This window comes from Anser brachyrhynchus (assembly GCF_964034855.1).
Source record: "Anser brachyrhynchus genome assembly, chromosome: W".
NCBI classification, from domain to species: Eukaryota; Metazoa; Chordata; class Aves; order Anseriformes; family Anatidae; genus Anser; species Anser brachyrhynchus.
The window spans coordinates 16,034,627-16,046,983 of NC_137704.1; the positions used below are offsets into that span (position 1 = coordinate 16,034,627).

At 44.2% G+C, this 12,357-nt stretch overlaps 4 protein-coding genes and 1 long non-coding RNA gene across 5 annotated transcripts in view; 2 read left to right on the forward strand and 3 right to left on the reverse strand.

Moving 5' to 3' along the window:
* The window catches only part of LOC308184796 (ceramide transfer protein-like), a 78,145-nt gene extending 71,483 nt beyond the window's left edge, over window positions 1-6,662 (reverse strand). Inside the window, exon 1 of the mRNA XM_080572368.1 lies at window positions 6,570-6,662. The gene's annotated coding sequence lies outside the window, so the exon portion shown is untranslated. The remainder of the gene's footprint in view (window positions 1-6,569) is intronic.
* The window catches only part of LOC308184723 (uncharacterized protein), a 324,716-nt gene that overhangs the window by 221,814 nt on the left and 90,545 nt on the right, over window positions 1-12,357 (reverse strand). The gene's annotated exons all lie outside the window — the stretch shown is intronic.
* Window positions 1-12,357, forward strand: part of LOC308184910 — a 127,300-nt gene that overhangs the window by 79,518 nt on the left and 35,425 nt on the right. The gene's annotated exons all lie outside the window — the stretch shown is intronic.
* The window catches only part of LOC308184748 (uncharacterized protein), a 435,815-nt gene that overhangs the window by 77,233 nt on the left and 346,225 nt on the right, over window positions 1-12,357 (reverse strand). The gene's annotated exons all lie outside the window — the stretch shown is intronic.
* Window positions 1-12,357, forward strand: part of LOC308184769 (uncharacterized protein) — a 104,530-nt gene that overhangs the window by 65,240 nt on the left and 26,933 nt on the right. The gene's annotated exons all lie outside the window — the stretch shown is intronic.

Genomic DNA, 12,357 nt, shown 5'->3' on the forward strand with positions numbered 1-12,357 from the left:
TACAGATGGGTCCGGAAAAACAGGCAAAGCTGTAGTAACTTGGGAAGAAGGTGGAAAGTGGCAACACCAGATTGAGCGGATCCAAGGTTCCCCACAGATAGTTGAATTACATGCTATTATAATGGCTTTTAAGCGCTGGCCAACAGTACCTTTGAATATTGTATCAGACTCACAATATGCTGTAGGTGTCGCTCAGCGCATTGAGAGGGCACATTTGAGACATATCCCAAAGGAAAACTTGTTTCTAAAATGTAAGGAGCTGTTATTTTTGGTGGAGCAGCGAGCGCACCCATATTGTATTATTCACATGCGGAGCCACGCCATGTTACCTGGTATTTTTGCGGAGGGTAACGCATGTGCTGACCAGCTAACTAATATGACCCTGACTGTCCCGGTGCCTAAGGTGCTGGAGCAAGCACGGTTATCCCGTGCTTTTTTCCATCAATCCGCCAAAGTCTTGGCGAAACAATTCGCTATATCGATCACTGACGCCAAATTGATTGTCCAAACATGTCCTGACTGTCGACAACATGTTTCGACCCCGTCTTTAATGGTAAACCATAGAGGTCTATGGTCCTTACAGTTATGGCAGACCGACGTAACGCATATTCCAGAATTTGGTCGCTTGAAATATGTTCACGTATCGGTAGATACTTCTCTCATGCCATTTGGGCGACAGCCGTGGCAGATGAAACTAGCCACCATGTCCAGGCTCACTTCCGTGTCGCTTTCGCAGCGCTAGGCATCCCAAAAGAAATAAAACACGACAGTGGCCCTGCCTATGGTAGTCACTCCCTTCAAACCTTTTTTCAAACTTGGGGTATCCGACACATCACAGGCATTCCTCATTCCCCCACGGGTCAAGCCATTGTTGAGCGCACACATCGCACCTTGAAAACACTGCCAAATAAACAAAAAGGGGGAGACACCCAGGAAACACCACAGAACAGGTTGGGAAAGGCACTTTACGTAATGAATCACCTATCATTACCCTTTCCTCACGAAGACGTACTGCCCATAGTAAAACATTACAAAAATATGAATTTCGCGCTGTCACGGGTGCCACAGTCAGAGCAGGCCTTAGTAACGGTAAAAAAATTAAATACAGGTCTTTGGGAGGGACCCCATCCTCTAATAACTTGGGGTCGAAGGTATGCTTGTGTCTCCACAGGTCACGGACCAAGATGGGTACCAGTAAGGTGAATAAGGCCATAGTTGGCCTCCTCCTCACAATCGCCGCTGTCATCAGTTATTGCCAGCCCTGGGTCTCCATCCAAGCACGCCGCAATATCTGGGTCACCCTTGCCAACATGACAGGACAAGAAGCGATGTGCCTGCCCCTGGCTAGTGCTAGCGACCTGTTCGCGACATGTTTGGTGGGGATCCTGGCAGATAACAAAGATTGGACTGAAATAAGCAGCCAGACAGGCCGCGGACAACAATTGGCAATAAAGAATGGGAGCGCCACGGTAGACAACTGGGATGGGTGGACTGTCTACTTACCACAAGCGCCCCTAGAGCCACAGGAATTAGATATCCTGGGAAGTGTAACAGCAGCAGCATGTGTAAGGTTCAATTACATGGGCAAAAACCAAACGATGAAACAAATCGTCAGCGCCACACTTGCTCCTTATCGCAATGCATCTCTTTGGTGTAATTATACAAAACTATAATAGCATCATTCCTTGCGCCAGGAGTCGCTCTGCTCGGCTGTGGGATCGACTGTGGAGCGGACGCCTCTAGGTGCACCCCGAGTATTTTCCTCTTAGGAGCCTCCACTCTCAGCCGCTCACCGCGGGAGCAGACAAAGACCTCCTGAAGCTGCGGACAAACGGCATGTTTTACAGTACAAGGAGGGCCTGTAAGTCATACGCGTGGCCGGGGCAGCTGGTAAATCAAGCAGAGATGTCTGGCGTGCAGCACAGTCCCTGTAAGGGAGGAGGGTACCCTACAGGCTGACCGATAGAGTGGTCAAGGGGATTTTCTGGCCAATAGAGCAGCCGCTAGCGATCCTGGGAGTAGATTGAGCAAATCCGAGGTTACCGCTGCATCCCAGTTTTAGGAGCCAGGACAGACCTGCTAATGACTGTATAAGAAGCAGGAGAAGGGTAAGCGGGCCTCTCACAGTTGTGACAAGGTTACCTGGGTAATATTTGCAGCTGCTGGAGGGATATTAATTGGAGTGTTAATAATTGTATGTCTTTTTTGTGGATGTCTGGGTATCTCATGTTGAAAGCATTTGTGTAAGCATATGTGTTTGAGACAAAGTATTGTTGTGAAGTGAGTTACACCACAAGGAACACGGCTAGAGATGATACAAACAAGTTTGGTTATTGTTTTAAGTGATATATTCTTGTGGTATGAATGAGAAGTGCAAGGGGTCTCTTTGCGTGGTTGCGTGATTGTGCTGGGCAAGTGAGACGCAGCATCACTGCGAAGCAACATCCGTAACTCTTAGTGGCTTGTTGACTGATGTAGATTCTATCAGGCATGCTACTTTACAAAATCGAGTCGCTATCGATTTTTTGCTTTTAGCACAAGGGCATGGTTGTGAAGAATTTGAAGGTATGTGATGCATAAATCTTTCTGATAATCCTCAGACGGTTTACCGACAAATTAAGCAACTCAAGGAACTAACGGGGAAGTTAAAAACAAGCTCATTAGGACTCGATACGTGGCTAAGCGACCTAGGTATCGCGGGTTGGTTAAGGGAATTAGTCAAGATGGCAATCGTAATTCTGCTTGTGATTTTCACTTTGTTGCTTATTGTACCTTGCTTATTGCAATGTCTGTGGCGCTTGATAGAAAAATCTATAAAAAACGTTTGTTTGGTTGAAAATAAAAAAGGGGGAATTGAGGGGAAGGAATTCACAAGTAGCCTTGCGCTGTTTCACACATCCATGAACTAGAGATAATGAGAAAGTAAGCGGTAGAAACAAAAACTTGAGCATGGTCAAGATAAATAACTTGGCTGCAGTGTTAAAGATGAGCTTTGCGCAGTGGCCAATTGCTGGCTGGCTTGAGACACGTGTCTGAGGGTCTCTAACCAATTGTATGACCGATTCGGGTACGTGGACAGCGTATGGGGCTATGGGGAAAGTATATGTAGTGGAGAAAAAACTGCAATAAACGTCTCCTGTTCACGAGCCATCGGGAGTCCGTGTCTTTCATCCCTTCAAGTAACCACAAGAATTAGTCTGTAAACCCTGAATATTTTAACAATTCAAAGCAAACAAACTGAAGTCTAGTAGCACTGAAAAGACACTACAATCTACATAATTTAGCTGGCTATTCCTTCTATACCAAAATTTACCTTCTTTCACAAGGTCTTTCACAATTACAGTTACTTTAAAGCTTCTTAAAACAAACATCCTTTTGTATTTGTATGCAATATCCATTTCACTCCAGTATCTTGCATACTGTATGAATATGAGCTATATTAGAGCTACTTGTTAAAATCATTACAGAAACTAATAGGGCATCCTATACAATCCAAATTGTCAGCATCAAAAAGAAAAATTTGGACTCTGTTGATGTGCTGCAGAGCATCACGCAACAGAACATGGCAACACAGATCAATTTAATAGGAAATGGTAGCTGACACCAGAAGTATTCAAGAAGAAAATTTGTTCTAACATTTAGGCCACCAATATCAGAGAAAAAGGGGTCTCATCACCACTTTCCTCACAATCGTCACACAGAGGAAGTGGTGATAGGATGAAATGCTAAAAAATGAACAGATTAGGGAGCCACATTCTTTTCTCCTCTTCAGACCTCAGCAACCATTGCTGAGGAAGTACATCATTTAAAAATCACACATTACTGAAACACCTAAACTCCAGTAGAATAAGTGGATGGAGAAATGGCAATGGACACTATTTCTGTCCTTCCCCACTGTATGATGCATCTGAAACTACCCTATTATAAAGTTTATTTTAAAAGCAATCAGCAAGATGGTATTTATAACTAGCATTCACTGATCAACATTAGAAGAGATGCTGTTTGCAAGAAATGACTTGACAGTGCCTAGTTGTCAGCAATGTAGTAAACTGTTACCAAAAATTATATCTTTATAAAGGTCATAACATCAATACATACTTCTAAAGACCATCTGCACAATGTTTTGGCATACGCATAAATATAGCCTACTGTTGTGGTTTAACCCGGCTGGCAGCTAAACACCACACAGCCGTTCGCTCACCCTCCCCCCCTCCCTCTCTGGGATGGGGGAGAGAAAAGGGAAAGTGAAGCCTGTGAGTTGAGATAAAGACAGTTTATTAAGACAGGAATATAATAATAACAATAATAATAATAATAATGATAATGATAATAGTATTAATAATAATAATGTGTAAGAAAACAAGTGATGCACAATGCAATTGCTCACCACCCGCTGACCGATGCCCAGCCTATCCGCGAGCAGCCGGCCCCCCCACCCTGGCCAGCCACCCCTATATATTGTTTAGCATGATGTCAGATGGTATGGAATACCCCTTTGGCCAGTTTGGGTCAGCTGTCCTGGGTCTGTCCCCTCCCAGCTCCTGCTGCACCCCTAGCCTGCTTTCTGGCAGGACAGAGCGAGAAGCCGAAAAGTCCTTGGCCTGGTGTAAACACTGCTCTGCAACAATTAAAACATCAGCATGTTATCAGCGCTCTTCTCATCCTAATCCAAAACATAGCACCCTACCAGCTACTATGAGGAAAAATTAACTCTGTCCTAACTGGAACCAGGACACCTACATAAACACCCAAACTACTTATTTCAGTGGCTCCAAAAAGACCTGCCAGAGGATAGCAAAATGAAAATTAATGTGTAAAACTATTTACTGATGGCAGAAATCTATACTTCTTGTTTAACTACTATTTAAAAAAAGAATTTGTTACATCAGCATGTTGAACCAGAATGTTTCTATAGCATTCCTACTCTGCATGTATATTCCTACCCGTTCTGAATTACCTTACTAATATTACTTTCACTCCAGACATGTAACAGATTTGGAGTGATTTATTTGTATGTCTTTATTGGCATAATCAGTAAATTAGTTCAATCTTGGGGCTGGACTAGTGAGATGTAAAAAAGGAGAAAAAGACCATCTTAGCAGAATTTCATAGCTCTCCTCACAATTGCTGAAAACCTGTGAACAAGTTAAATGCATAGCACCCTTCTATACTCTTCATTTCCTGTTGATAAGCTGAGCTTTATTTTTCACAAAATTAAAACTCCATGATGTAAGTTTCTGACCAGATTAACTGGTCAGAAAACTTTAGCTGTGGCAGCAATCCCAACCAAAAAAAAAAAAAGTAGTATGACAACATGGGTTGCCCATGGGCGGCAGCTCCTGCCAGATAACCTGCTCCTGCGTGAGCTCCTCTCCACGGGCCACAGGTCTGGCCTGGAGTATGCTCCATCAGGAGATCGTCACAGGCCGCAGCCTCCTTCAGGGCAGATTCACATGCTCCTCCTCCAATATGGGCTCCTCCATGGGCTGCAGCGTGGAAACCTGCTCTGCTCTGGTACACCATGGGCTGCAGGGGGCCAACCTGCTTCACCATGGTCCTCTCCACAGGCTGCAGGGGAACTTCTGCTCCGGCGCCTGGAGCACCTCCTCCCCCTCCTTCTTTACTGACCTTGTTGTCTGCTGGGCTGTTTCTCAGTCCTCACTCTCCCAGCTGCTGATGTGCAGCAATTTTTTTCCCCTTTCTTAGATCTGCTCTCACAGAGGTGCAAACAACATTGCTTATTGTCTCAGCTCTGGCCAGCAGCAAGGCCCTTATCTAACATGGGGCAGCTTCTGGATTCTTCTCACAGAGACCACCCCTGCAGCCCCCCACTACCAAAACCTTACCACATAAACCCAATACAACTAACTATTCACATTAAGTTGATTGGTGACATATTCAAAGGCATAGTCAGGATGTTTCCCTTAAGAATGTCAACGTAATGATCTTCCTGGTTAGCAGTATCTCAGTTAATCATCCTTTAGATATCTCCAAGGCCTGGATCATCTTGCCCTTTCCTCAAAGTACATATTTTATCTCTTTTACACATAACAGAGTTAACTATCTACTGGTATCAACTGGAAGAGATAAAGCATAGATCAAGAAAACTGAGCCAAAATACTAATCAAGAGTAGGGTCTTAGAAGACAAGGAGACAAGAACCAGTAATCAGATGCAGTAAAAGCAGCCAAATAATGGAACAGATGAGCCTAAAAACAGAACAATAACCTAGGAGAATGGAATCAAAGACTAACAAGTTTAATATCAACAGTCAGTGAGAAAGGATGGACAAAGCCATTACAAAGCCACCAATGCAAGCCTTTTCTTTTTCACGCTAGAGAGCTCAAGAAAGGTTTACAGTTTTTAGCTCCTAGTTCTCTAAAATTTTAGCAATGAAGGATAAGCAAATTAATTCATTTAAAACATATTTATCACACTGCTTCAATTTCACAGCTTTTATCTGTCATATATACTTTCAGTATTTAATGACTGTACAGTGAAGCTTACGACTCTCTACAGCCACCACCAAATCTAATGAGTGAGAAAGGAAATCAGAAAAAAAACCCATACCTTGTGTTGTTCTATTGCATCTACCCACTGCTGTCTGTGGCCTGGGTACTGAGCTCGGAGGTACCAAACACTATCATTTACGCTGATATCAAATCTGCATTCATCAAAGTCATGTGGCTGTGAAAGAAAAGAGTGAAAGAAGATCTAGAATTAGTAAAATGATCAACATTTTTTTTCAGAATATTTTGATGCTCTAAAATACTGTCATTAGAAAAAACTGTTCTATATTGCCTTGAATTCAACCTAGATTGTAAATTTCATGTTCTGTAGCGATCTCAAATAATGAAGTAACATACAGTTTCATAATGAAAAATGCCAGACTTTTGAAATACAAAACCAAACTGTTTAATACATTCTTATTAAACAAAATTATCATGGAAAAGTTCCACACAAACACTGACAAAACCTTCACACTTCCAAGTTAATCCTTTAGCAACTAGTGCACACAGCTAGGAAAGCACACCAATACAATAACAATAATATTTTTTTTTTTAATTTCAAAGCAAGAAAGTGATTAAGGTTAACTGCTATTAGCATTGATTTTAGATGGAAGGAATGCATACATCATAGCAAAAAGTACCAAGATAGAACCATAAAATCAAACCATAGCAAAGTGACAAGGAAGACACGGAACTAAAGGAAGCTATGGCACCCTCTGCCTCCAATTACTTTTACCATCTACAAGAATGTCAGATAATTGGGAGGTACATTCAATCCTTCCCCATATCACCACTTGAATGCATCTAACTTTCAGTTCACATACTTCAGATATAATACTAAAAACCTTTTACTGGCATTATGATGAAGATGGTAAGGAAAGTATAAGGGAAAAACAAAACAAAACAAAAAATCTAATCTCCTCTGTGCCCTCTGTGCCATGACACTGCCAGTTCAAAGTTAGTCCCTTAGAAACATCCAACACAAAGCACAACTATTTACCTTTGTATTGAAAACAATTCTTAAAGAAGCATAACAAAAGTATACCTGAATATATTTTTTAATTTTCTGCTACACACAATAAATACTAAATGTACAAGTTACTGCAGGACGTTAACAAGCTTTAAGGTTAAGAAAAATTATGCAGTCTGAAGGGCCACAAAAACTAATTCCTGATGCCAAAGACAGGACTAAACAAGTTAATAATATCCTTGGAAACATAAGAACTGGTATGTGTACTGGGTCTGGCTGGGATGTAGTTAACTTTCCCTGCAGCAGCCCATACAGTGCTGTGCTCTGCACTTGTAGCTGGAACAGCATTGGTAATACACCCATGTTTGGTTTATTGCTGAGAAATAGATAAAATACAATAGACTGGCACAGCAACAGGACTCCCTCCAAACTGTGCCCCCAAGAGCCAGCAGGCTGGGGGTGGGCAAGAGGTGGGGAGGGGACATCACCAGAGCAGCTGACCTAAACGAACCAAAGGGATATTCCGTACCATATGACATCACACTCAGCAATAGAAGGTGGGTGTCCTGGTTTCAGCTAGGATAAAGTTAATTTTCCTCCTAGTAGCTGGTATGGTGCTGTGTTTGGGATTTAGGATAAGAAATATGTTGATAACACACTGATGTTTTAATTGTTGCAGAGCAGTGTTTACACCAGCCCAAGGACTTTTCGGCTTCTCGCTCTGTCCTGCAAGAGGGCAAGGTGGGGGTGCAGCAGGAGCTGGGAGGGGACAGACCCATGACAGCTGACCCAAAATGGCCAAAGGGGTATTCCATACCGTCTGACGTCATGCTAAACAATATATAGGGGTGGCTAGCCAGGGTGGGGGGGCCGGCTGCTCGGGGATAGGCTGGGCATCGGTCAGCGGGTGGTGAGCAATTGCATTGTGCATCACTTGTTTTGTACACATCATTATTAGTAGTACTATTATAATTATTTAAATTATTTTCCTTTCTTTTCTGTCCTAATAAACTGTCTTTATCTCAACCCACAAGCTTTCATTTTATTTTATTTTTTTTCAATTCTCTCATCGATCCCACGGGGGGGTGGGAGTGTAGTGTTTACGTGGCAAGGCTTTGGTAGCAGGGGACTGCAGGGGTGGCTTCTGTGAAAAGAATCCAGAAGCTACCCCATGTTAGGTAAGGGGCCAGCCACTGGCAAGAGCCGAACAAATAAGTGATGTTGTTTGCGCCTCTGTGAGAGCAGATTTAAGGGAAAAAAATTAAAAAGAAAGCAGCAAAACAGCAGCTGGGAGGGTGAGGACTGAGAAACAGCCCAGCAGACACCAAGGTCAGTAAAGAAGGAAGGGGAGGAGGTGCTCCAGGCGCTGAAGCAGAAGTTCCCCTGCAGCCTGTGGAGAGGACCATGGTGAAGCAGGTTGGCCCCCTGCAGCCCATGGTGTACCAGAGCGGAGCACTTTCCACGCTGCAGCCCGTGGGGGAGGCCACGGTGGAGCATGTGAATCTGCCCTGAAAGAGGCTGCGGCTTGTGAAGAACCCCCAAAGGAACAGATTCCGGGCTGGACCTGTAACCCATGGAAAGGGGACCATGCAGCAGGAGCAGGTGATCTGGCAGGAGCTGCTGCCAGTGAGGGACCCCAGTTGGAGCAGCTTGCTCCTTATGGATGGACCCTGTGGTATGGACCCATATCTGGAGCAGTTCTTGAAGAGCTACTGCCTCTGGCAAGCCCACGCAGGATCAGTTCGCAGGATCAGTTCGTGAAGGACTGCATCCTGTGATAAATTAGCGGGTGTTTGTTCATTGTCTTTAAAAGGAATTCAGAGAATCTGCTGAGAAGATAAGGTTTTGCAATTTACGACCTTGTTAAGGGGGAAGACTAAGCAAGTAGATAGTGGGGAGGGGGCGTTGGATAAATGTCCTTGGTAAAACAAAGACTCTGTGAAATACTGTTTGCTGCTTTACTACCCTTGAACACGAGCACAAGGCATGATCATTGAAAGAAACACAACGAACTGCGCAGCTTCAGAAGATTCAACAAGTCCTGACAAGCTGAAACTTGGATGCTATAAAACGGCGACACTGAAAAGGGAAAGTTGCGTGCTGTGATGGAGCGGAGACTCCCCAGCCGCCCAGCGCTGTTTTGCTTGTACCTGCTTACTTAATTAATAAATTATCTTCGATAGACCAGAAAATTGCGTGGTCTCGCTTATAACAAATTTGGTGCCGTGACTCGGATGAAGGCAAATTGACTGAAGACCCTTTCGTGGGAGGCGCCCCGCCGATTTCGGCGGCCCCTGGAACGGAAAGCCTCACTCGAGCCCTTCACCGACGAACCCTAAAATTAGGCACAAGCAAACAAAACCGGTAACCCCAAGCAATCTTTGTGCACAAAGACCGAATGAAGACTCAGGATTGAGTAAGTATAGGCCGGTGATCCATTCGGTTGGGGTTGGGAATCCTGGAACACGACATACGAGACATCCAATTGCGGACGAAGCGAGTGTGGACCCCTTGGTAGTGCGGTTCCCACATCCCGCGAGGGACTGGGCCACGAAAAGGGGGAAGCATTGTGTGTGAGTGTGTGAAGGTGTTCCGGAAGATGGGGCAGAAGAAAAGTAAGCCTTCTGGCCCCATGGGAAGGGAATCCAGTGGTATAGGGATACCCTCCATTCCCTCTGATAGCCCGTTAGGGTTAATGATTAAACATTGGAATGATTCCCCTTCTAGGCGGGGAAAGAGCAAAGTTAAAATGATTTATTATAGTATTGAAGTGTGGGGCAATAAGCCCATAAAAGGGGACAGTGTTTTCTGGCCCCCGTTTGGTTCTTTTGAGGATTGGGTATGTCAAGCCTTAAATATTTATGTAAACTCCAAAGAGCCCTCTAACTTGGAGGAAAGCGAGTATGCGCACCTCTGGATAAATTCAGATTTGAGGACGCATTTATACCCTCTAAAAGAAAAAGGAGGGCGGAATAAGAAGAATAATAAGAAGAGAGACTTAGAAATCCCAACACCGCCCCCACCCTATGTACCACCGCCTGCACCAACGGCCCCTGTCCCTAACGGACTTTGCGAGCCAATAATATCAGACGAATCAGAGGAATCAGAGTCAGATCATGAGATACAAGGGCCAATAACTAGAAGTAGGGCAAGAAATCAAAAGACTGATCTAGGAGGAGGATTGTATCCGTTGCGAGAAATAGCAATGGGAGGACCCCAGCCGGGGATGGGACATGTAGCAGTCCCCCTTAACTCAGGGGATGTTAGAGATTTTAAAAAAGAAATGGGAAGCCTGTTGGAGGACCCACTGGGGGTAGCAGAACGAGTAGATCAATTCCTGGGTCCCAATATATATACCTGGGAGGAATTACAGTCCGTCCTGGGAATCCTCTTTACATTAGAGGAAAGAGGAATGATTAGGCATGCTGGTATGCGAATTTGGGACCAGCAGCACCAGCAGGGGCCGGCTGCAGATGTAAAGTGGCCAATGCAGCAGCCCAATTGGAACAACCAAGACCCTATACACCGAGGGCATATGCAAGACTTAAGAACAATCATAATTCAGGGAATACGAGAATCTGTCCCCAGGGGACAGAACATAAATAAAGCCTTCAATGAACAACAAAAAAAGGATGAAGCCCCGACAGAATGGTTAGAAAGACTGCGAAAGAACTTGCAGTTATATAGTGGTCTGGATCCTGGAACCCCGGTCGGGGAGGCATTACTCAAAGCTCAGTTTGTAGCAAAATCATGGATAGATATTAGAAAAAAATTAGAGAAGATAGAAGATTGGCAGGACAGAGGGTTAGATGAACTCCTGAGGGAAGCACAGAAGGTGTATGTTCGTAGAGAAGATGAAAAGGAACGGAAGCAAGTGCGTATGATGGTGGCAGCGGTACGGGAGGGACAGAGAGGAGTTGGGTTGAATCGGAGGTTTGGCCTCACGCATGGGAAATTCAGAAAGGAGAAAAAGAGTGGCCAGGGACAAAGAAATGTGACCTGTTTCTATTGCAACAAAAAGGGTCACATGAAAAGAGAGTGCAGACAGAAGAAGGAAGATGAGAAGATGTTCAAAACTGAATAGGGGTGTCAGGGGCTCTATCTGCTGGGGATCCGAAATAAAAATGAGCCCTTGATAAAACTAAAAGTGGGTCCCCAGCGCGAGGAGGTGGAATTCCTCGTAGATACAGGGGCTGAAAGATCAACAGTTCAAACCTTACCCACTGGATGTAGGGCCTCTACAGAAAAAGTGCAGGTGATCGGAGCAAAGGGGGAGCCCTTTGGGGTCCCTGTTATAAAGGAAGTAACCATTGAATCTGATTCTAAAGAGGGTAAGGGATCTTTGCTCCTAGTACCGGAGGCCGAATATAATCTGTTAGGTAGGGATTTAATAATAGACTTAGGAATAGGGTTAGAAGTGATAGGTAAAAGGTTAGAAATTAAGTTGTGCCCGCTTCGAGTAGAAGACGAAGCGAATATTGATCCTGAAGTCTGGTATACCTCAAAAAGCGTAGGGAAATTGAATATAAGACCTTTCAAAGTAACTGTAAAAAAACCAGAAATACCGATTAGGATAAAACAATACCCTCTTTCAGAAGAATGAAGGAGAGGGCTGAAACCCGAGATCCAAAGATTATTGCAGCAAGGGCTGTTGGAGCCTTGTATGTCTCCTTTTAACACTCCTATCTTACCAGTAAAAAAGAAAGATGGTAAATACAGACTAGTACATGATTTAAGGGAAATTAATAAAAGAACTGTTGCCAGGTTCCCTGTGGTGGCAAACCCACACACCCTGTTGAGCCAACTACATCCGGACGATCCGATGGTATAGTGTGATCGATCTGAAAGATGCATTTTGGGCATGCCCTCTGGACGAGAA